General features: G+C 38.7%; 1 protein-coding gene across 4 annotated transcripts in view; it reads left to right on the top strand.

The window, feature by feature from the left end:
- FGF14 (fibroblast growth factor 14) overlaps positions 1 to 26,338 on the top strand; it is a 393,310-nt gene that overhangs the window by 42,301 nt on the left and 324,671 nt on the right. The window contains exon 1 of one of the 4 annotated variants that reach the window (XM_050332072.1): positions 22,149 to 22,167. The exons of the other annotated variants lie outside the window; for them this stretch is intronic. The gene's annotated coding sequence lies outside the window, so the exon portion shown is untranslated. Of the gene's footprint in view, positions 1 to 22,148; positions 22,168 to 26,338 lie in introns of those variants that run through there. 4 annotated transcript variants of the gene reach the window in all.

Below are 26,338 nucleotides of genomic sequence, written 5' to 3'. Positions count from 1 at the left end.
GCTCAGGTTTATTCAAACTTAAAAAAAGGGATACTGGCCCATATGTAAGGAGTTTTATGTATAAAGCCTTGTCCTGCCATGTAAGATGCCTTGGAGAGTGCTGGTTCAATTTCCCTTTAATGCCTGCCAGCTTATCAGTCCTTCTGGGAAAATTCATCTTGTTAACCCTCAAGACCACTACACTGGTCACAAAGCAGGGTATGTGGTCATGAAACATGTGTATGTATAACAACTACTACCTGTTCTCCTTTTGGGCTATGGTGCAGCATGGAATGAAACCATGAGGATCAGTGTATTTCTGAAAAGAAATTCTACTCCCCCTTGACATGCTTCCTAGCATTTTGCTGCCCCATGAATAGCCTATGTTACTTGTGCTGTGCTGGAGTTGGGAGTAAAGGCTCTGGTTAACTGCAGTGTGGGAACTCCTGAAAGTGTTTGCAAATGAGGCCACGTTCACCATGTGCTTTCCACTGGAGAAATAAAGAAAAGACTGAAAGAGTAGAAACCTGCTGGAGAAAGATGTGCTATTGCTCTTGAACCATGTGCCTCGAAGAAGAGGGCTCAAGGCAGTTAGTTCCTGGAGAAAAAAACTACTTGCTGTAGTTGCTATTAATGCAGCCTTCTGTTTTTCATATAAGTGACCAAAATGAAGTCAGTGAAATGGAAAAATTATGTCAAATTATGTTGGTTTCCCCACCCTTTTCATGAGGAAAAAAAGACAAACCCTTGGATGTTTTTCTTGTTTTATCATTTTAGCAGCTGGGATTGCTTGATCACACAGCCATACTTTACCAAGTCTCCATATGGCATATGAATGTAGGAAAAGCAAACTATACATTAAATGCTTTCTCCTCTGTAATTTATAGAGCAGAATATAATAGACAGGGTCAGAAGGATACAACAGAATAAACTATTTCAGTTGGAAGGGACCTGCAACCATCATCTAGTCCTACTGTCTGACCCATTCAGGGCTGATCAAGAGCTAAAGCATGTCGTCAAGTGCATTGTCCAAGTGTCTCTTAAAAAGTGACAGTCTTGGGTCATCAACTGCCTCTCTAGGAAACCTATTCTGGTGTTTGAGCATCCTCTCAGTAAAGAAATGCTTCCTACTGTCCAGTCTAGACTCCCCCATACATAGCTCTGAACCACTCCCACACATCCTATCACTGAGTACTGGGGGAAGAATTTAGCACCTCCCTCTCCACTTCCCCTCCCATCAGGAAGCTGGAAGCTGTAGAGGGCAACAAAGTCTTCTCTCAGTCTCCTTTTCACTAAACCAGACCAGCCTATGAGGGCCTTAGCTGCTCCTCAGAGGACATGTTTTCTAGCCCTGTGATCAGCTCTGTTGCCCTCCTCTGGAAGCATTCAATGGCCTTCATAACCTTCTTAAACTGCAGGGCCCAGAACCACAGTCTAGGTGAGGCCACCCCAAAGCTGAACGCAGCAGGATAATCACCTCTTTTCGCAGAATATGCTGCGCTGAAAGGGACACACAGGAGTCATCAAGTCCAGCTTCTGACCCTGCACAGGACCACCCCCAAGAGTTACACCATGTGCCTAAGAGTACTGTCCAAATGCATCTTGAACTCTGTCAGGCTTGGTGCTGCGACCACTGCCCTGGGGAGTTTGTTCCAGTGCCCAAACACCCTCTGGGTGAAGAACCTTTTGACTGATTGGTGATGCTATATTTGATGCAACCTAGAATGGGGTTTGCCTTCCTGGCTGCCTGGATTCCCTGCTGGCTCCTGTTGAGCTGCTCCTGACCAGCACCCCCAGATCCCTTTCTGCAGTACTGCTCTCCAGCTGCTTCTTTCCCAGTTTATACTTGTGGCCAGCATTACCCATCCTAGGTGCAAAATCCATAATTTAGACTTGTTTGCATTAATCATAGCCCAATGCTCCATTCTATCTAGATCTCTTCGCAAGTCTTCCTCTCCCACAACAAAGTCGACAGCACCTCCCAGTTTGGTATCACCAACAAAGCTGCTCGTAGTGCATTCAACTCCTCCATCCAGCATAGTTGATAAAGATACTGAACAGAACTGACCCTAGAGCTGAGCCCTGAGGAATACCCTTAGTGGCAAATCACCAGCCTGATGTCACCCCCTTCACTACAACTGTTTGATCTCTGCCCTTCAGCCAGTTCTTAATATATCTCTTATAATACTGATAAACTGCTGCTTCTCTGTCCTAAGGCATATTCTCCTTCATAACCTTTAAAGCACAGGAAGATATATGAGTGGAAGCAGGTCTATCTGCAGAGTGTGTAGGAGGGTGGTACCAGTCCTTTCTAATTGAATGGTTCAGAGGTGTCCATGCTAGGGGGATTTAGTGATCTCTGTGTAAGGCACTGCCTTGCACTCTGCCTGAGTCCAAGAGCAGTCACTGAACTACAGATCCTCCAAATGACCTGTCCACTGCTGTGATACATATCTGCAAGGTAAGAGAAGTCAGACTTGATAATGCTGGGCTTGGTGCATGAGGCAACAAAACAATCAGTTTGATGCATGAGGCCACAGGTACCTGCTACCAGCAGGTGGAGATAGGGGAAGATCCAAGGCTTCCCATGTACTCTGCTATATCAGGCAGGGTTGACAAAACCCTGACTTTTGGCACACAGGTGTCTGCCAGGGAATGGTATGCTTTAGTTGAAAGAAGAATGACCATCCACAGGGATGTATTTTTGTTCTGTGTAACTGCCAGTGGCTTGCAGTGTTGCCTGTCATCATACAGATTGTATAATAGCTGATGAAAATAAGACTATGGAATTTTCAGGAGTGTTAATGAACACGCTGTTGACCTGAAGAACTCACAGTGACCCCTGGTGATCCTAGAGCATCCTTACCCAGAATGAATGAAAATACAGTAGTAAAAATACTCAATCATAATTAATTTAGTCTCTTCATGCCAAACACCAATGTTTTTCTTAGATACAATTGTACAGATTCTCTTATCAGATCAGCCATGTCTCTGTACGCAGAGTGCCAGCACTATGCACGTAAGCAACCAGGCAGGACAGACACATTCAAACAAATCATGATGTCTGCTCTACAGCCAGTGCTTCTCCAGAGATGTTGTCTGCATAATGCAGCATGGCTCACTCTGTCACCTCCCAATCATTTTCTGCTGAAAATTGAACAGAATTGTTAGGAAAATCTGTGTGTTTGATGTGGAGGAAAGATCAGTCTAATTGTTCAAAAAGTCAAAGGGACAAACATAAGAGCTCTACAAATAGGGGAGGAAAGGAAGTATTGAAGAAAACAATTTTTTACTGTAGTAATATCTCTTATTCTTGTTCAAAAATATCTTTGTGGTTGTGCACACTATACTTATCTTCATTAGGAGGATGCTGATGAGGATGTCCACCATAGCATGCTAAAAGGAAGCGGATTTGAAAGAGAAACCTAGACTTGGCTTTGATTTCTTCTCTTTTTCCAAAGGTTACATTTTTCAGTTTCTTTCTTTTCACCACCTTCTCTTCACTCTTCTGTTCTCTACTTGTTCTAACCTTTTTCTTTTATTGTATAGACATGGCCACACTTATTTTTACACGGTAGCTGTTGATCTAATGGTGTTACTGGAAGGTGAGAAGCTGAAACAATGAGCAATGCGTCACTGGTAGGCTTGACCTCGTTTCTTTTTAATTCTTTTCTTATACAGTGAGTAAAAATCACTCAGAAAAGTTTGAAGAGGGCACACCTGTGCACTTCTAGAACCTATCTGCATATGTGAAGGCAGCTGAGGAGATCTCTGGACTTGTTTTTCTGTTCCCATCTTTCCACCTCAGCTGTCCAATTTTGTGATTGTACTGATACAAGTGGTCTGTGGATCCTTTCTGCCCACCAAGACTAGGAAATAATCTGGGTTATAGATAATGTTTCAGAAAAGCTGCACAGCTGATGCATCTGAGAGCTGTGGCAGATTCATAGGGATCCAAAGCCAAAGGAAGAGTCTCTTGAAATGGCTTTGCCTCTGAGAATAAGCGTTTGTGGAACTACATTCTGACACAGAGAAACAGACACACACAAGCACACACAGATATCCCTCATGCAATTATGCAGGGACTGTTCAGATCCCTACCATCCCTTCCAGCATGCTCCACAAAGCAGGTATTTGGCAGGACCTCCGTTTGGTAGGTAGGACGAACTCTTCTGGTCTGCACATCTGAACTTCAGTCAACTGAGCAGCATGGCCTGGCAGCAGGGAATGGCAGCTGGAAGGAGGGAATATCATAGGGAACTATCAGTGGGGGCCCAAATACTGCCCACCCAGGGCTTAGGATGCCTGTCAGAGGACTCTGTGCAGAGGACACTTCTTTTCCCACACATCCTGCTTTGAGACTTTGTCTTTTCCACCTTGGAAAACAGTGTTTTTAAAGAGCCCGTGGAATGATAAGAAGTAGCAGGACTTAATGTGTCTACCAGGGGAAAGAAGAATCTTCAGCAAAACATTCCTGGTAATATTTTTTTCATAAGACTGTAAAGCATTTGTTTTATAAGGACTATTTTGATCTATGATAATTGTTTGTTTTCTGTGTGGATTGTACTTCAGCGGCTATCCTTGAGACCTTTTCATTCATTTTTTTCCTTTAAACTAGGACTTTATGTTCTAAACTACTAATGTCAAAATAGGTCAAAATAATATTTATCATCTTGCCAGATACTGTTGCAGTGACATATACACAGTTTTGTAAGAATAGTTCCCTGCATGAAGGAGGTAGAAGAGATGAGATGACCTTTTCTGTTTTTGCTGTTTGTTTTTTCCTCGATAATTTCGAATATATATGGACGCTTAGCAGGGTTGTCTGCTTTCTAAAATATTCCTCATGTATAAAATAAGCAATTTTTTGCCTTTTGTATTTTTTTAGAGGAAAATGAATAGAACATCTCATAAATTAGGACCAAATTAAATTATATTTGTGGCAGCATCAGTAAAGGAACACAGTATCTGTATTCCACCATAAAAAGAAGAAGAAGAGCTGCAAAGACACTCAGCTTGCAGACAATGTCTTCTGCCATATATTTTCAGATCAGATGAAGGCTCATAGCAGATTTTTGTGCAGGCTGATGGCAAGAGGTCACTAGGCAGAAGTGATATATCACCTTCAGATTTTGCTTTGGTAACCTGAAGCATGTGCTGATAGAGGCATTGTAAAACATATTGCCCTTTGTTTTTTTTTCCTTCCATTTTCTTTTCATCAGCTTCATTGATAGAAAATCACATCTCATTTGAAATCCTCACAGTTACTTAAAAATCTGCCTTGAAAAATGCTCACTGATTGTGTTAATATGAAAGAAACATCCATCTTAGCTATTGATAAAGTGGATTTTAAAAGTATTCCTTGCTGTGATATATAGATGCTGAACCTTGATTAGGAACATAACCAAGATTCCTCGGCTTCTGGAAAGTGACAATGATGACTCTGAATACTGTGAGATCGCATGATTTCATGAGTTTTACAGAAAATCACAAATGTTAGTCACTGAAGAAACAATTTCAAAAGGAGTTATTTCTGAGCATTTGATATCAAGTTATTCATGTTTATACAAATGTTGCTGGTTAGTGGGACTTAAAACCCCGACATATGAAATACTGAAAATGTGATATTTGTACGTTATAACAGTGAACAAGGAAGGTATGAGAAAAATGCACACTGACAGTAGTACTACTTTGAAATTTTAACTATTGACTGCTTTCTCCACTCCATACTAAGTCTGTTTGATTAAAGATTGGTTGTGGGTTTCAGAACAGCAGGATCTTCCTGGCACTTCAGAGGTCCCTCAGTTACCCTGTAGAAACAGACTGAAATTTCCCTCAAAAATGCCATCAATCTGGCCACGTGAGCAACTTCACTGTCAAGCAATGGATGGACTTAATGCATTGAGATGTCTAATTTGTTTCATTTCACTATGTTTTATAACTTCTGCACTTTTTGAAATAAAGTTCCAAGGTTTTTTCAGCCATATAGTTGGGTTCCCCCCCCCCCCCATCTTTTCTCTTTTCCTGTCAGGGAAAAAAAGTTCATAAGAAAATAAAATTGTTTACCACATTCTTGATGATTTTCCAATGCACTCATCTGAAAATAAAAGGGAGAGAGACTTTTTAATTTTTTTTCTAGTCAAATATAAGTTATATGAGGAAATGCTGTTCCCACACAATTACAGAATTCCATATAGAAATTCCATACCAGAATTTCAGTTCCTTAAAAGATAAACAAATGAAACAGGACATTAGAGTCTGGCATGGTTATTCCAGGCATTTTCTTAAAGACTGTCTGGTGCCTGTTATTCTTTCCAGGAATTAACTCCCACATCCTGCTTTCTATCCAGGCGGAATGAAAGCATTTCTTTTGTTAGAAGACAGTTGTTGGTTTTCAGCACTATCATTACCTGCAGATACTGAGGACCATTAAAAGCAAACAATGCCAAATCAAGGCTGCTACCCCTTGTTAAACTAATACTGTTTTCCCAGGAGTTTCTGCACATAATAAAGCAAGGAAGTTTTTCTCCAAAAACCAAACATTCAGTGTATATATAAATTAGTTTGGAGTTCAGTAGTGGTGCAAGAAAGTCTGTTCTTAATGTTGAAAATTGAAATTAGTTTAAAAATTAGTCTCATGTTAAAAAGAGGTAGTTGAATAGATGACTTTTGTAGTGCCCACCTGTGAACAAAAGAAACAGCCAACCATTGTTCATTTGGCAAAGATATTAGAGGTGTACTGAAATGAAAATAAGAAAAGGATTTTTTAATTGCATTTTCTAAGTTTTTCTTAGGTGAGGAGAAAAGAGGTGTTAACTGTTTAAGAGCAAAGGCCAGTGGAGATAGGGCAGGCCATGCGATACAGTAATATTTGGGAAGTGAGAACAGTAGTTTGAGGCATTGATGTGGTCGAGCATGGTACATTTGCAAGCTCAGTTTTTCACCCCCAATCATTTTACCAGCTGATCTCTAGACTTGTAGAGAGACCCGGAGAAAATCTGCCCTTTCTCTGCCTTGGCTGTACAGAGCTGTGTGAGGCTGGTGCTGGAAAGCAGAATTTGGGTAGGTATCTGGCCATGGTCTGCCAAATACTTTACTGGTTCCCAGTAATCATCTGAAGGTCTATGAATCACTAATGAGGCTTATCCAGATCTTCTTCCCTCCTTCTTTTGCATTGCTTTGGTAGATACATGAAAAACATGAAAGAGAGAGAAGATTTTTCCCCGTAGTAAGGTAGAATTTCCTGGTGCAAGATGTAAAACAATAAGGGAACAACATAGAGAAGCTGGTCTTTCCACAAAATGATTGAGGCTGAGCCACCAGCACTGCACTGCTGATTGGCCTTTAAATTTGGGCTTTACCTCTTCAGACTTCATGTCTGGTAGGAAAATCATTCTACAGGAAGTCCTAAGAATAATCAGACTCAGTGTCTTAGAAGTGTAAATAGAACAGAATAAAATAAAATATTTCAGTTGGAACGGACTGACAATGATCTAGTCCAACTGTCTTACCAATTTGGAGGTGACCAAAAGTTAAAGTATATTGTTAAGGACATTGTTCAAATGCCTCTTACACATTGAGAGACTACAGGTGTCAACCACCTCTCTAGGAAGTTGCTCTAGTGTTTGACCACCCTCTCAGTAAAGAAATACTTTTTAATGTCCAATCTACTTTGGACAATCGAACTGTGGTGCTGGGCTTTTATGAGAGATGGGCTAGAACACCAGCAACACATTTTGTTCTGAGATAGATCCTCAGTTTGGAGTTGAGGAGTCTTACCCTGCACCTATGAGAAAATGTTGGAGCTCAGGCCTCAATTCAAGAGGCTCTGGGCTCCATGAGCTGACTCATCCAAGGACACACAGTGCTCAAATGCTAAGTGGAGTGACAGAAAGGAGTTGTCTTTCAGAAAGCTGTAGATTGTTATAAAAATATTTTGTAGAAGCTGACTTATAAGTAACTGTCATCAGATGACAAAGAAAAGACTAAATAAATGCAGCATGCATTTCCTTAGCAAAAATATGCATCAGAGTGTGGGCATAAGAAAGTAGAATCCAATCTTGATATTTGTTTGGGAAAATTTCAAAGGTTTTAGATCTAAGATTTTTATTCAGTCAGGACATCCTACAAAGATCTGCAAGGGGTAAGCAGATGGATATTCAGTGTGTTCCTTTTCCCACTCCCTTACTGATCTTGGACCAATTTTATGAAAACTACCATGTATCCTGAATAAGAAGCCTTAAAAAACTGGAGGGAAAGAAGAAGCTTAAGCATATGTTAGAGTATTCTGTGTAGACATATAGAAATGAGAAGGAAGTTTTCCCTCTTATGTTGATCTAGGCATCACAGCATTTATCCTCTAAATCTGATCTGGTAATCCTAATTTAGTTTCATAGATGATGGAGGGAAATGGGCAATTTCAGAAAGTGCTTCATTTGACCATTTTTAAACACACAGTTTGTGCTGAGCTGGATCACTTTTTGCAAATGGTAGTTTATTTCCATTGAAAACAGAATGTTCAGGCTGATTTGCTCTGATCTGGATGTCTAACATTATATTCCTATGTTAGACTGTGTGAATCTCACCTGGATTGTAGGAGGCAGGAAATGTTGACCCAGACTTGATCAAGAAGTGTGTTTTTTCATGATAATTTCATTCTAATTCATCTGCAGTAAGTGTGTGATTCAACATGAGGAACAGTCAATATTTACCTGCATTGTTTTCAAAGTCAGACTGTTTAAAAAAAAAAAAATTTAAAAAAAGTAGCTTAGGGTCACTAAGAAGGAAACGTACTCTTTCCATTCAATCCATCAGAAAATGTGTAGAGAAAATGTTCTGTAATGATCAAGTAGACCATTTCATGACACCTCATTGTCTAAAGTGATTATTTATCAAGAGATCTTCTTTAAAGAATCGAGGCAGAACAGCTCCAACTTACTGAACTATTATAGTCCACATGCAGCACTGACAGGCTTTTGGAGGCTGGGCAGGATTTTACAGAGCCACAGTCTCCCACTTACCTCTTTCCTAAGGACTGCTTTATGCCACACTTTGCGGCACTATGGGTTGTTTTCTCTGAAGAGTAATTAAATTTATACCAGCAGTCTCAGCCCCTGGGAAGCAGATTTTCATGAGAAACTAAGATATCTAATGCCAAGGGCCCTCCAAGGAATGTTACACAGTGTTCAATTTCACATCTGCACCAAAACTTAAATCCTTACATTATTAATGTAGCAGAAATCTCCTTTGCCACATACAAATAATGTAGCTTTCAAATTTCAGCATTTACTAGGAATGTTAGTTTTTCTCTTCTGAGATTTAAACATATTTAATGGTTGTATATGGAGTGTATAGAGAGAGGTTATATTGTCCCATCACACAAGTTTTTGTTCCATGATTGTGTATTGCAAATATTGGGACACTATATGATCTTGATGATCTTACTTACCAGTTTGTCTTTTTGAGTCTTCCCCCTTCTCATTCACCTATATTTTTAGTGCCCTCTGGGCAACATGGGGAAAGAGAAGAGGTAGGCCTTGCAGAGTAGAATATTTTCATGCACACATTTTCTGACACAAAGTTATTTTTCTAAGCTCTTTGACTGTATTCCTGGACTCTTCATCTCTCCCTGGCACTGTTTATCTTCCGTCTCAAGGCCCTCCATTACTTTTCCTAATGATATTATGTCATTTACTGTTTAGACCCAATTGGCCCAGGATACTCAAGTTTATCTTCCATTTTCTAATTATCAAACAAGTATTTTTGGCTTTGTCCCTTAAGCTAGGCAAGGTTGCTCCCCAAGCTTTTTCAAAACTCCTTTTAAAATTTTATGTGTGCAATGAAAACCTTAACTGAAAAAAAGTGCCTTTTCCTGGCGAACTATAAATTTTTGCCTCTACAGCAGAAGAGTAGACTTTATGGATTTGTTCAACATTTCATTCAAAATTTTCTCATGCATTCTCTCCCTTTTTTTTATTTGTTTAGGGTTTTTTTTTTTTATTGGTTGGTTGGTTGGGATTTTTTGCCTACCTCACTGAAGTTTCTCACATTTAGGGCTTAATATCTTCACTCTCCATATCTTCTGGTCCTTCTACAGGCTTAGGGTAGGAGTTATCTGCAGTTGTTGTTGCTCTTCTTCACTTTCAGAGACCAAAATATGGTGTTCCAATTACGGTTGTACTGATTCATGTCCAAACCTTATAATCAGTCCAAAATTACTTTCTGTTCAGTATCCTATACATCCCAGCATTGTTTGTTTTATTGATTAGCAGGGTGAGAATTTTATTTGTATTAATTTCTTCCCATTTACTAATTATTTCTATTGACTAAAATTAATTATCTATTTTCTGAAGCATGGGAGTACTCACCCCTTTCCCATTATTTTCTTCCTTCTTCTCTACTGTTTAAAGGTATAAGTACTGGTATTTTACAACTTAAACTATTTTAAACCCCCGAGTTTTCTTTATACTGTGGTTAAAATGTTTAGTGTGCTCACTCTTCTGTGTCTTTTTGATTAACTTTTCACTTTTGTTTTTAAACAATACTCAGAAGATTGGTGCGACAATGTGATTTCATGCTATGATCACTTCATAGAGGAAGTTGAATTTAATTGTTTTGTGTCACTTTTAATTAGTGATTTGGCTCTAGTTATTTCTTAAACAGATTCCAGTGTGTTTTAGAGGAGGAACCTGAGAATAGGTTTGAGTCCTGCATACTGTGAAAGAGGCTGCTCTGAAAATTTTGGGGATTAGCCGTAATTTTAGGGATTAGGTTTATGTAATATTTTTGTATCTGTAGTTGAGATACAATCACTTAACATTTGGAGCCTTTTTTTAACATCCCTTTAATTTTATGCAAGTAACTTCCTTTTATTGATTAATGGACTTTTGAAATACCAGTACTATATTACATATTTATAACTCAGGATCTGTGTTCATTGATACACTATTCAATATATCTCTTCACTGATTTCTTATCATGTTTTTCAGATATAATGCTGCTTTCTTCTACTACAAAAACTTTGTATTTCCTGTGTGGTTTAGGGTCATGACTTATATTTATCTTCATGTACAGTTATTTTCTGTGACTCTATGATGTCTTGTATCATTTCCAGACAGAGTAAATCACCTGGTTTTTTTTCTCAGATTTCTCATCTTGTTTGCTGATATTTATCTTTTTTTTTTTTTAAATGAAAATAGCTGCAGCTATTTTAATAAAACCCCCGCTGACTCAGAATGTGTTAGTTTTCAGGTTTTATGTCAAATGCTCTGCTGTCATACTCTCAGTACATTGTGATTTCTTGCCTGTCCCATTCCAGACAGAGTTGTGTGTAACACAGGGGAAAAGATATTGAATTTGAGTGGTGTATGATCTGTTTCACACAACAAATAATAAAGCATTAATGTACTTGAAACAGATAGGGAGCATTGTCTGAGCTGCAGAATATTACCTCTGGAACAAGGTAAATCATAATAGAATCACAGAGTCATTTGGGTTGGGAAAAACCTTTAAGATCATCAACTCCAACCATAAATCTAACTCTGCTAAGTCCACCACTAAACCAAGTCCCTAATCACCACAGCTATTAAATACTTCCAGTGATGGTGATTCCCTGGGCAGCCTGTTCCAATGCTTCACAGTCCTTTTCATGAAGAAATTTCTCCTAATATCCAATCTAAACCTCCGTTGGTACAACTTCTTGCCATTTCCTATCATCCTGTTACTTGTTACCTGGGAGAAGAGGTCGACCCATAGCTTGCTAAAGTTTCCTTTCAGGTAGTTGTAGGGAGTGATAAGCCTCCTTTTCTCCAGACTAACCAATTCCGATCTCTCAGCCACTCCTCATAACCAGAGCAGCTTCATCTCCAGATGCTTCACCAGCTCTGTTGCCCTTCTTTGGGTGTGCTTCAACACCTCAGTGTCTTTCTTGTCATGAGGGACCCAAAACTGAACACAGGATTCAAGGTGTAGCCTCACCAGTGCTAAGTACAGGGGGATGATCACTTTCCTCGTCCTGCTGGCCACATTATTTCTGAAAAAAGCCAGGATGCCACCGGCCTTGTTGTCCACCTGGACACACTGCTGTCTCTTGTTCAGCAGCTTTCAACCAGCATGCCCAGGTCCTTTTTCCCCTGGGCACTCTGTCTGTCCCCAGCTTGTAGTGCTGCGTAGGGTTATTGTGACCCAAGGGCAGGACCTAGAGCTTTGCTTTATTGAATCTCATACCACTGTCCTCAGCCAATTCATCCAACCTGTCCAGATCCTTCTGCAGAGCCTTTCTGCCTTCCGGCAGATCAATGCTCCCACCCGGCTTGGTGTTGGCTGCAAACTGGGTGAGGGTGCACTTGATCCATTCATCCAGGTCATTGATAAAGATATTAAACAGGACTGGTCCCAATACTGAGCCCAGGAGAGCACCACTGGTGACTGACCACCATTTGGAAGTAGCACCATTCACCACCCCTCTCTGGGCCTGGCCACCCAGACAGTTTATTGCCCAGTGAAGAGTGTACCTGTTCACACCATGAACAGCCAGTTTCTCCAGGAGAGTGTTGTGGGAAATGGTGTCAAAGACTTTACTAAAGTCCAGGCAGGCAACATGCACAGCATTTCCATCACCCACTAAGTGGGTCACCTTGTCACAGAAGAACAGGTTGGTCAAACAGCATCTGGCTTTCCTAAACCCAGGCTGACGGGACCTGATCCCCTGGCTGTCCTGCACATGCTGTGGAATGGCACTGAAGATGATGCCCTCCATGACCTTCCCTAGCACCAAAGTCAGGCTGACAGTCCTGCAGTTTCCTGGATTCTCCTTCCAGCCCTTCCTGTAGGTGGGTGTCATGCTGGCTAACCTGTGTGTGTTTTTTTCTATTTAATAGATTAAGAGTAAAAGAAATGTTGACAAAGGTGTATTGTTAACATAATTCAGGCAAAACAAGACTGTTCAAGAAATATTTCTATTCTGGATTTGGAAGAAATAGGATGGTCTATTCTTATTAAATGAAAATAATTTAGACATTCTGATTCTGGTTCATAAACAATTAGGGTGGTAAACAATTGCAAAGAAAAAGCAGTTTTAAATCAGCAGAACTTGTAAGTAGTTGACTGGGAGGTTATCTGCCACCCTAGTGTTAATTTTTAATACCTATCAGAAAAATATTGCCATTTGAGAGAGCTATCACAGGGAAACATTGCTTCAGCATGAATTAAAGGTAGTTTGTCTGACATGAGTAACCATAAATGAACAACACCCTGGGGAAAATAATGAAAAGTTGATACTGAATGTAATTATTAATGTCTTAGAGGATAGGAAGTTAATTAATACCAGTCAACATGGTTTTATGGAAAACAAGTCTCATCAAGCAGCCTTTATTTCATTTTGGAGAGATTATAAATTAGATTGAAAGACTGAAAGAAAGCTGTGTAGGTAAAATCCAGTTTCATAAAACCAATGATTTAGTTCTACATGTCATTCTAGTTTTGGGGGTTTGGGGACCTGGTTGCTTGCTTTCTTTTATTCATAAACTTTCAAGATTAAAATTTAAAAGTTACTGCTGATTTAAAACAAACAAAAAGAAAGATATCAACACAGGAGAACTGCACTTTCTAGGAAGAGTGTTCACAGGGTATGACTTGTATGTTTAGGAAGGTCTATCTGCTAGAGCAAATATACACTGGTGCAAAGAATGGACACTGTATTTACAGAAAGGAAGACTGCAGGAAAGTAGAGTTTCAGCAAGGCTTGGGAATCATGGTGGATGGACACATTAACATGGACACCTGGGTGATAATTTACCAGAAAGACTGTAATCAGTCCTTGGCCAAGTGTAAGTTTGTGTGGATATAAATAATGTGAGTATACCAGCCCATTTTCTGATTGCTAATACACAGTGCCATGTGTGCAGTTCTGATGCCACTCTTTTCTCAAGAGGTTTGAGCAAAAGGAGAAGATGCAGAGGAAAAATACAAAAAAAGAATTTTAACCTCATAGAAAATACCTTTTAGAAACGGATATGGGGAGCTCAGACTTCTGTAATGTGTCTTCATTACAGTTCACAAGAACTCAATGAAAATGTCAAAAATGAAGTTTTTTTTCACTTTAGTTAGTGGGCCCATGAGAGTCTCATGCAGTTTAATAAGACCAAGCTCAAGGTGCTGCACTTGGGTTGGGGCAACCCTTGGTATCAATACAGGCTGGGGGATGCACAGATCAAGAGCAGCCCTGCTGAGAAGGACTTGGGTGTGCTGATGGTTGAGAGGCTGGACCAGAGCTGGCAATGTGTACTCACGGCCCAGAAATCCAATGTCCTGGGTTGCACCAAAAGCAGTATGGCCAGCAGGTCGATGGAGGGGATTATACCCCCCTACTCTGCTGTGATAAGACCTCAACTGGAGCACTGCATCCAGCTCAACAGAGAAAGGACCTTGACCTGTTGGAGTGAGTCCAGAGGAGGGCCACCAAGTTGATTAGAGGGATGAAGCACCTCTCCTATGGGGAAAAACTGAGAGAACTGTGATTGTTCAGCCTGGAAAAGAGAAGTCTTTGGGGTGAACTAACTGTGGCCTTCCAGTATCTGAAGGGAGCCTACAAGAAAGATGAAGAGAGACTATTTCCAAGAGTATGTAGTGACAGGACAAAGGGAATGGCTTCAAACTGAAAGAGAGTAGGTTTAGATCAGATATTAGGAAGAAATTATTTACTGTGAAAGTGGTGAGGCACTGGAACAGTTCACCCAATGCAGTTGTGGCTGCCCCATCCCTGGAAGTGTTTAAGGCCAGGCTGGATGGGGTTTTGAGCAATGTGTTCTAGTAGTGGACAGTGTCCCTGTCCATGCAGGGGGTTTGGAACTAGATGGTCTTTAAGGTCCCTTTCAACTCAAACCATGATATGATTCTATTCCATGATTCTAAGGCATAGGAGAAACTAATACCTGATAGCTGAAACTGGACAAAGTCAAATTAGAAACTAGGCATAAATTTTTTAATTATCAAAATGACTGAAAGATGGAACGAATTACTGAGAACTGTATTTTCCGTCTGTTTATGTCTTCAAATCTTGACAGACTACCTTTCTGGAAAACATGCTCAAGTTAAAACCAGGTTATTTAATTTAGTAGCTTTCCTACATTGAAATTTTCCTGGAGTCACCAGACACTGCTTAAGGGATCACTTTGTCTTTGTCCATACTAGCCAAAGGGTCTGCATGCTGTCTCTACAGCTAACGCTGTGAATAACCTCTCCCTAGGTAATTTTTTCTCTTTTTTCACTAGGCCAGTACCCTACCATAAAAATTGATGCATTACCATAGTTTTAAAGTAATTGAAAGTAAGGAATTGATACTAGTATCACAGTCATTACCCTCTTGTATAGCTTGCCTTCCCTTCTGTAATTCTCCTATTCCTTTTGGACATCACTAACCTCAGAGTTTATCCTACATTCTGCTTTGGGAATGCAGATTTTCCATGAGACATTCCACACAAACCCCATTTACTTTATTTAAATCCAAGTCTTTGCTTAAAATTAGAGTTTTAAATTAGAAGTTATGAGGGAATTTTGAAGAACATTTTAAGTGATTTGATTTTTCTTTATGTTTTTTGGATGGCTGGTTGGTTGTTTTTTCCCCTGGGAACAAAATTGGTTGATATGTCTGCCCACATCCATAACAGAAAACCCAGCCTAGAAGTCAAAGTAGGCTTTTTGGCCTGAAAGAAACAAACTTCACTAGATTAAGCACATTTGTTGCCTTTCATCTTGTTTAATGTATCTTACGAGCTACAGGTTTTTAAAGTGACATTTTCTTATACGCTCTTTGACAACATACCTCATTTCTTCTGACCTCGCTTTCTAGAATATATCCTTATTTAATAAGGAATCTTTGAGATTTCTCTGTTAGAAAGTTGATAAAGGACTTGTCAGAAAACCATTTTTTGCAGTCATTTCTATGGAAAATAAGGCCATTTAGGTTCCTTTCATGTTTATCAGGTGGGTAAATGAACCTGTTCATCATTTTAGACTACAACACTCATATCCAGAAAGCTTTTTGCCTTAATCATTAAAATTGGTTTTGACTATGTTATCACTTCTAATTAAAAACACAACATTTAATTTGTGCTAACAGAGATGGGTGCACATATGCACTTTATGTTTAGGGGTTTTAGTGCATTAAAGTATCAGATGGGGGACTCACCTGTACTTTGGACTTTTTTTTGGTGGATTATCTGTTATATAAGTATTTTTCCTCTTTTAACCCAACTGCTAGAAGGAAACAAACGCTTTAGTAGGCAAAATCTATTTTCTTCTCCCTTAAATGCCTTCATTTTAGCAGGGAGGAACCATCTGCACAGTACTGTAATTTCTTCCCACTAGTGTACACTCTGACGAGAAACACAGAGGAGAAAATCAGTCCTTGTTATAGACAGATTTAGGGGGTGGTATTTGCTTGACTGAAAGGCCTCCCCCTCCCCTTTTTTTAAAGCGTCATAGTAATAGTGTTTGCCATAGGTGTGGCTTGTGTCTAAGTGGCCTTGCCATTTGCATGAAAGGTGATTGATGACAACTATTTACATTTTGCATTGTGTGCAGGCTCATGTTGCAACAGCTTTTGCAAAAACATTCTAGCTGTAACCAATGAATGTTTAGACATGCCTCGTCTAGACACGTTATTTGATGCCTTCATTTCTTTAAGTTTGAATCTTGGCATTTTATTTTAGATTTTTCCTTGAAGTTCACAATTCTGATTTAGTCTTATTTAGTCTTACATTTTAAAAACAGTACTGCTTTCTTCTTTAAGGATAAATATCAGGCCTTTCTTCCTTCAAGTAATCTTTTATTTCAGCCATTAGAGATTCTCATCTTTTATGTCTCCATACTCAAAACAAGAGCTTGTGAGTTCAAGCTCTGTTAAGTTGATATAACACAAAAGATGGTCAAATAGTTAGATACTTCCACTGGGAAATACAAAAGAAACTCATACAGACAATAAGACGTTATTCTGAAATTTAAGAAGTATTGTGATTGTCAAAATCTGACAACAAGGAGAGATTTTGCAAGAGTGTATGTCATTTTGTTGTAGTAAATTTACACATTGCCTGTTTTCCCATGAGCCAGGGGTAGATTCAAGGAAGAAAAAACCCTTGCATTTGAATATTTCTTTCTCACCATAGCCTTGGATGGTCTATAGACTGTGTGTCTTTGATCTGAGGCCATCCCTTCTATAAGTACTGTATGTAAAACACTGATACTTACTACTTTTTAGAAAGAATGCCTGAGATGGGCCTGGTCAAAGATCAGCCTTGCCTTTAAATACATCCAAAATGAAACATTTAAGATAAGTATTACAGAATCATGGGGTAATTTAGGTTGGAGAGGGCCTCTGGACTTCATCTGGTTCAATTCCTTCTCAAAATGGGCCCAACTAAATAAGGCTGCTCAGGGTCAAGTATTGAATACTTCCAAGGATGCCAATAACTACAGTGGACAACCTGGTTAACATTTGAACTCCTTCTTTATATTAACAGACAAATGCAGACATTTAATGCAAAAAACTCTTCTATTATACAGGTTGTCATTACGGAGCCTCTTTTTCTAAGGTACTACATCTTCAACCTCAATGAATGGTAGGAAATCAAGAGAGTTTACCATATTGCTTTTCTACTATGAAAGCAATATGTTCCTGTTTGCTCATGAATAAACGATATACAAGAGTAGCAGAGATCCAGGGGATGCCTCACTTTAACTCCTTTCTGTGAGTTATCTATAAACATACACACCAGTCTCATTATAGTTTTGTCTGTCATTTTGTAAGGCACAATTTTGTATGTTGTCTGTGATTTGGAAGGGTTTTTAGCTGGCTTATTTTTAGTTTGGATAATGTCTGATCAAAGGAGACAGGGTTGAGGTTGATGCAGAAGAAACACTCCTTAAGTTAATTCCATAATTACTCAGGAGAGCATCATTTTAGAAAAACATTAGAGTAAAAGAAAAAAAATGAAGTGTACTTGACAAATCAAAGAGATTTAAAATAATTGGTGCAACAGAAGCACGGCCACGCGTATTTTTGATCATGCCCTGGAATAAACTAAGGGGGAATTATAAGATACAAGAAGGAATTGTACAGATACAAGATACAGGTACAAGTCATCTTCTTGAATAAAGTGAAGAAGGATGGAAGGAAGGAAGGAAGGAAGGAAGGAAGGAAGGAAGGAAGGAAGGAAGGAAGGAAGGAAGGAAGGAAGGAAGGAAGGAAGGAAGGAAGACAGAGCCTGGCAATGAATGACAGAGAAGAGTCTTTTCTTTCAGTGTGCTATGCTGAGGAAAGGCAGGATGTTGTTTGTTTATTAATAACAACAACAACAGAAAGGTCAAATACTGTTCCTTCTGCTATCAGCTCTATTTTCTGTCTGCTGCTGTCCCTAGAAAATTCCTGGGACCTAGGAGTGAAGGTCATGTTGTAGGTTCACATCAAAAAGATAATGCTGTCTGTTTCAGGATGTTACCTAGGAAATAATGGGCAGAATTGAGTACATCTTATAATTTGATTACTGATGTGTGACATGGATCACAAGGTCAAAGGCATTGGAGTGCATTTGTTCCAACTTTGACAAATTTTGGTGGTATTTATATTTTAACATTTATTAGTAAAGTGCAAAGACTGTGGTTTGTGTAGAGTACAACAAAGCTTGAACTTGCTTTTCAGTCACCTGGTGCCACACAAAGGACTGCAAAGGTCCCTCCCTTACTTCCTCTATGGTAGCATCCCCATTTCAGTGCAAACTTCCTTGTGTGGAGCCTGAATGATGAGGTATGTGGAACCTTGTTGCATGTGAGGCACATCTCTAAAGCCTTTTTTTTTTTTTTTTTTTGTCTTTTTTGCTGGGAACAATCTAGGGGTTTCTGTACTGTGTGTTGATTAATATTATTCTACTAACAGTGAGATTTTTTTTTCTCCACTGTTAAAAATATGACTGAAGACCAATGATGAGAGTGTTTTTTTTTAAACAGACAGGGAAAGCAAAAGGAGAAAAAATTATTTAAAAGATTGTGACCACTCAGTTCAGGAAGAACATGTATAGTAAAGAATGCAAAGGGATGAAAAAGGTAAATTAAAAGCTCTGATTACTGAGAGATGCAGGAGCAAACAAACTAAAGTACAACTAGAAGAAAAAGACATTAAATATTTGTACTGCAAGAAACTCCTGTAGATAGACAATGCAAATAGATATCAGTAAAGAAAAGAGTTAAGGTTAAAAGTTTTATACAGAGCATAAAGCAATCAGACATATAGCAGGGATTAAGAAGAAACACCAGTAACTGGACTGGTACCTCAGCTATGGCCTTCAGTGCTGTGACACAAGCCCACAGATCCACCCCTGTAACTCTGGAAAACTCGGTACCTCAACACTTTGAGGCATAACCTAAACTTTTATTATTACTGAAGGATATTTTTTCCCGAAAAGAGTAATGTAACACTTGCCTATTTCATTATTTCTTTTGTCTTCAACTGAAGAGCTCCAAGGATGCTGCTGTAGAAGATATTACTGGACTCTCCATGCCACCAGGCAGGCCTAGCTTACTGTTACTGAGCTATGCTGGAGCATAAGCTCTGTGTGTTTAAAATGGAGCTCAAGCTATTTAGTAGTGCAGTGTGATAATTACAGTGTCACCACGATGCTCCTAAAATAGGATTTAAAATTCTGCAAACTCTCACTGCAGCTTTCATAGGACCAGATGCTTCAGCTCAATCTGTGTTGACTCAGCTCAAGTGAAAACTGCTTGAAGTTTTGCATTTGAGGGAGAAGTTGCTGTCTCCAGAAAAAAAAAAAAAAAAGTTTAGTTTTAATCTTCTTTACAGATTTAAGAAACAGTAACTTTGTTTTATGAAAAATCTTTTTGAAAAGACTTATGTCCTGCTGTGAAAACATAAACCTGGAACTGGCTGTATAATTACTAAAAGGGACAGAAAAAATGTCTTTTTTTTTAAATAGATCACACATTCCTTGCATTACATAAATATTTATCAAACACACTTTGATCAGATTTCAGCTGCAGAATCACAAAAAACAGATTGAAGACCTCTTTTAGTTTCCAGATCTATCAGTAAGCTCAGTGTACATTTTCCTCATCTGTAAACTCCTTTCAATGGAGTGTAGTTTGTCAGAGAAAAGCAAAAATATTTTGATAATCATATGTTACAGAATCACAGAATATGCTGAGTTGGAAGGGACACACAGGATCATCGAGTCCAACTCTTAGCTGCACCCAGGACCATCCCCAAGAGTCACACTATGTGCCTGAGAGTATCATCCAAATGCTTCTTGAACTCTGTCAGCCTTGGTGCTGTGACCACTGCCATGGGGAGCCTCTTCCAGTGCCCAACCACCCTCTGAGTGAAGAATCTTTTTCCAATATCCAACCTAAACCTTCCCTAACACCACCTTCAGGCCATTCCCTTGGGTCCTGTCACTGGTCACGACAGAGAAGAGATCAGTGCCTGCTCCTCCTCTTCCACCCATGAGCAGGTTACAGACTGCAATAATGATTCAGGCTTTACATCATTTCATGGTGGATGACATTATCTGAGTGCAAAATGTAAGAAGCTATTTGTTACTGTAAATTGTGTTAAAAAAACCTTACCGATACTTTGAAAATTTCATACAGTGCTTTTCTTGTGGGGAGGAGATTTGTTTGAAAGAAGGGACCATGACTTCCCTGTCAAGTGTTGTTAAGATGTAAATCATTGATTCCTTAGAAAGAACAAACATGATTTAGTCAGTGATGATTCATTCTGAACTATATATGACCAATATTCTTGAAAGGTTTCTCTTTTTCCCTTTTTGCTACTGTTTTGAATTGGTAAAAATTGGAATAATTTTTATACAATAAGTCATTGCAGCTTCCTGACAGTTCAGATAATTTTTGTAGTGTTCTGTCATCCAAATGACTTGATGCATTTGGTATGAATAGAGATGGGAACATTTTGTAAGTTATAACCACAAGATAATTTATTCGTACAGAGAAGGCATTGTGTTTGATAACTGATAAATTTCATTCTGTTTTCATGATAAAAGCAAAAATGGGTGTGTGGATTGCAGCTGCTTACTTAATAGTGTTACTGATGACTAAGGAGGGAATAGATCTTTCTGTGGGTTATATAATCAGTTTAAAAGCTCTCTACATTTTGCCTGTGACAGTTTATTAAAAAAAAATTAAAACAAGAACCCATGACATAGACATCTTCTTTTTAAAACCTTTATCAGTTGTAGATGAGTGTAACAGCCAGATAAAGATCAGGTATGAAGTATTAGAACAGTAGCTTTAGGAATAATTTTAAAAGTAAGCACTGAATCTCTTCTGTATTGAAATGAAACTAAACATTATGTTTATTTAGACTAAGAGATTTTCATTATTTTCATTTAGGAAACTGTGAATTGAAGGATTGAGCATGTAGCTCACACTAACTGGAAGCTTGCTTGGAATTATAATAATTATTAACAAGTAAGGGAAGTAGTAAGTAAGACCTCTTTTCTCCATACACCAGGGGTTAGTCCCTTCTGAAACAGAGCTCTGACTGAAACACTGATAGCCTAAGTAAGCACAGACCACAGGGTATTTGGGTTGTCTTTTAGCCTGGGACTGATTATAGGCTCAGCAAAATTCCAAGTGTATGCTTATCCTCCGTCTCACTGACAGTCTCTTATATACATAACATTTACACCTACCTAGACTCTCTTTAAGTGGAGCAGCAGAAAATGTCTAGAAAGAAGAAAAAGGGTGAGTCCATACAGATAACCTCCACAAACCTCCCCAAAACCCAAACAGAAAAAGGAGATATTTTAAAAAGTGTGGGCTTGGGTGTTTCGGGGTTTGTTTGTTTTGTTTTTCTTTTTGTTTTTGTTTTGAGCAAACACAATCTCACAGTAGAGGAAAAACCTTTTATCACCTAAGTCCAGAGGTTTCTTATCATCTCCAGGGAGGATGAGTGTGTGTTTGCATCACTGCTTTTTTTCTCTAGACCCTCAAGAAGGTAAATGCAAGGAGCAGACATCGGCATTAAGGTGGTAATAGGAGATTTCTGCTTTTATTCCCTTGCATGGGAACAGAGTCTGTCACAAGTTCATCCAAATCCAGAAAAGAAACAACAAAGAAAACAAAATATCTGGTTGATCATGATGGAGAACAATTTAAAAAGAGGTAGGTAGAAGAATCCCACCACAACTAAAGTAGTCTCTGCCCTTTCTCTGGCCTTGACATTCATCCTGTGACCAGGCATATAGCACCACACACAGCCTGTATTTCTTCTTCTACCTACATTTTTCTTCACTCTTTGTTGTATTGTAAATAAGGCATCTAATATTTTGAGACCTTGGCTGCCTCAGGTGTACGATGAAAGAATTATTCCCAATATCTGGTAAAACACATTATCTGGTTAAGTAGAAAGTGTTGTAACTCTGTTGCTGAACACTTCAGTTGGGTTATTTTCTACAAGACATTTTATTTTTCTCTGTATTTTCTAAACTGAATTTTATTTTTCTTTATTCACAGGATGTTTTAGCCTCTTAAGGTCCTTTTGTATTTCCTGTAGTACTTGAATGACTTCACAGTTTTACAAAAAGTAATATTTTTTGATGTCACAATGTATGTTGAAGAAACCAAATGCTAAATACAATGAGATACTAGCTTGTCAAAGATCAGGTTTGGAGAGTAATCAGTGAAGACTGGCTGAGCTGTACAGGTCTGTATGATGGTGGTGGTGATGTCTGATGGTAATGTCTGTATGGCAGGGAGAAAAGAGAGAGACAAAGGATTTATGATCATAATTTTGCGACCGTTTGAGAGGAGACATTAAAAGGAGTAGAAAAAAACATCAGTAATGTGAAATTGGTTCTGTCCATTTCCAAATCCTTTTGTACTCATTTGTTTTCCTCACATTTGTAACTGGAAACATCCACTTATCTCTTAAAAAATTGGGCATGTATTCCAGGTCTGGAAGCAGTTTCAGACAGTCTGGAAATAAATTGATTCTGGGAAAACACCTACCTGTATATTCAGATAATATTTCTCAAATTGTTCTTTCACATGATTTTCATCATGTCAGAAGATATTTTGAAAGATTCAAAATCTAGTAATGAAACATGGGTGGTAACAGTATTGACAGTAATCAACAGGGTAACTCTGTGACAGTGGAGGGCCTCAAATACTCCTGGAGAGATAACTTAGAAAAACATTACTAGAAACCACAGTGCAAGGTGAGAGTTTACCACTACAGTCAAGTTCAGCAAGCAAGTTGTTGCAGCAAAAGCCTATTTCAGTGCACTTGTAAGCTTAGTTTCTTCTTTGTTCTACATCCTGAGCACAGGGAAAGTCCTGTGCGGTTGGTGACTTCAGTGTTTGGCACATCTGCTCTGCCTGACCATGTGTGATGAGTCCAACAACCAGATTCTCACTTCTGTTTTGTAGGGAAGCAGCTCACACATTTGTTCATGCACTCCAAAGCACCATGAGAGAACCAGCGCAATCCTTTTCAGCTATCGACTTCTACATAAATAAATAAGTACAGTGGGTAAAAGTGTTTGCTGTACAGCTACCTAACATAAAGTCAGATGGTTTTCACTTTGTAATTACAGGAAAAGTACACTGAGCTGCATGATCTTTGTACCCAAACACTTTGGACTTATAGGGAAAGAAGAAACAGCACAGATAACATTTTACTAGCCTTTACCACTTCTGTGCTATGCAGATAACACTAAGATTACAGTGTTGAACAGAGCAGCTTTTCAGATATACTAAAATTTGTCGCATTAATTTCAACACTTGAGACTGTTAAAATCTTAGTGTTTCTGTCAAGTAAATTATTAAATGTCTACCACATCACTTATCATTTTCTGAGATAGCCATGGCATACATGTAAACTTTGAAGGAGTTATCAGTTCGTGTTTTACAATTTTGTGTGGGCTGTCAGAGATTAAAAGACAAATAACAGTCCTGGTCACTCATCTGACCACCTTTCATGTCATACAGTTATGGGACACTGTCTATGCTATCTAGATAATTGCACTGTTTAATACAAGGTTGCAAAGAGACATGTTTATCTCCTGATATGAGCGTTAAGATAGGGCATTACCTACCATGGTGTGAGCCTTGTGCTGTGCTGCCTTGGTCTGCGTTGACGTGCAAGCCAGAGCAAAGCCATTCCTTACAAAAGCAGTGTGTTTAGATATCCCCAAGTGGGTCTGGCATAGAAGCAAGCAGCAAACACTGTCATTTCAGGCAACAGTATTGCTGGAAGAAGTGTAAAAGTGAGAAAATTGATTGATCTACATCAATCTCTGGTATTCCTACCTTTTTCAAGGTAGAAGAAGACGGTCCCATTGGACAAAATAGTATTCTTCTGTGACTGCAAAGATAGGAAGCTTTATCATGCTTGTCTCCTCAAAACACAAGATCATTTTCTGTATTTCCATAATGAATTACTGTATTATTACTTTTAAAATAATTAAAATAATACTGACTTCTATGTTCAAACTCCCAGAAAATGAGATTTGTACCTTTTGTCTTGCCAGATTACTCTATGACTGAAAGCAGGGTGCTTTTTTTGGAAAGATACATACATGTGCTTCTTCCTGATGTAATCCTAACATTTAATTTACTTTTTTTTCGTTATGTGTTAAATTAACTCTTTTCCCAAAAATGGTTTTAGTAGTCTCCAAATATTTGTAGCACACTGCATAACTCACCCAAAAGAAGCAGCTATTTTGCAGTAAATGCGTCTAATCCTTTTTCAGACTAAACCACTTTGAGCTTCCTCTTATTCTCTTTATCTGATTTAACATTGCTCTTTAGGTAACATGGTGCCACTAATTGAATCTGATGATTCAAAGGTAGTTGCACTGGAGTGCTAAGGAAAGGCACTAACCAATTGCTAAAGAAGGTGTTTTGAAAGGGTAGGAAGTGATTCAGTTATTAAAAAACCTAAAATAAATCATCTCTGACTTAAGTAACTTGAAGTTCAGTACCAGTAAACACATTTTTTACATAAAAGAGTGCAAATCCGCTGAAATGAAAACATCCATCTTGCATGCAGTTTCAATGTTAGCTCTCACTTGCAAATCTCTTCAGTTTTATTTTTGTAGCAGTCCACTGTTAAATACATTTTAGGTGTCCAGGACTTGTGTACTTAATTTTCAAATATGGAGGCTGTACTTCATGTTGATATTGGCAGGGTTTGAAGATCACAGATAATAGTGACAGTTGCCAATTTACTCAAGGTGTACTTTTTGATGTCCTTCAAGATTTGGGAGTGGCTGAGTTGAAAGTTAAGTACACCTTCTTTTTCTTCAGTAAGAAGATTGCTTAAATCTCCTTTCTTTTAACATCCTTACTAAAAATTCAAACATTTTGAATATTTTTTTTACGTATCTATAGATTTGTTTTCATGGAGTGTCGTTCTCTGATGATGGGCAGCAATACTGAAGACATGGCATGTTCCAAGTTGTTTATTCTTTTTTTTTTTTTCATTAAAAGGAACTTTCTCTTTTGGGATAAATAGTTTCTTCCTTTTTTTCTACTAATTCACAAGCTTCCTTGTACTGCATGTGCCTTATGCAAATCCACAATGTTTCTATTTTTTCCCCTCTATCTGGTACTTAGTGTGGAATAATGTAGTTAAAATTATAAAATATGTATTTTGGAGCTGAATCCTTAAGGGGAGGTTTTTGCCTTGTACTTTCACCAGCTCCACAGCAGATTTTATCACCAGAACAAGTCTGCAAAGGGTACTGTATGGGGCTCCTAGAGAAAAAACTCCATTGCTCTTTCTTCACCTTCCTAGATGGAAAGGGTGAGATCCTCAGCATTTATAAACAGAGTAAGTTATGCTGTAACTTTAAAGAGCATTAAATTATGTTGAGGTCCATTTTAGCACTTCAGAGAACTAAAATTTATACAGGTGCCATAAACTCAAGAGTGTATGTTACTCCTCTGCAGAATGAGTCTGTTTTATCTGGGCTAACAGGAACTATGTGCCATTTAGTTCTGGGCACAAGCAGGATGTTTGATAAGCAAAAAACTACATCAGTTTTGCCACATCCAAATGCACACAGCCTGTTCAGTACATAGGCAGGCATCCCAGGAAGGGAACACTATGCTTGTGAACTTTGGATCTGATCTATATTTATGTAATGGACATTTGCTTATGGTTTTCTGAACATGTGGCAATGTGGACAGGGCTCCTGCTACTGTACTGACCGACCTGGTAAACACTCAGACTCTTCTCATAATCTCCCTTGAGTGTTGCAGTAGTAAATTGTCTAGGTGGAAAGAGAGGTGTGTGCAAAGCAGATGTACTTTGTGATATTTGTCTTGT

This window comes from Myiozetetes cayanensis, unplaced genomic scaffold, assembly GCF_022539395.1.
Source record: "Myiozetetes cayanensis isolate MyiCay16 unplaced genomic scaffold, myiCay2020 scf5-8, whole genome shotgun sequence".
Taxonomy (NCBI): domain Eukaryota; kingdom Metazoa; phylum Chordata; class Aves; order Passeriformes; family Tyrannidae; genus Myiozetetes; species Myiozetetes cayanensis.
This window is presented reverse-complemented; position numbering and strand designations above follow the sequence as displayed.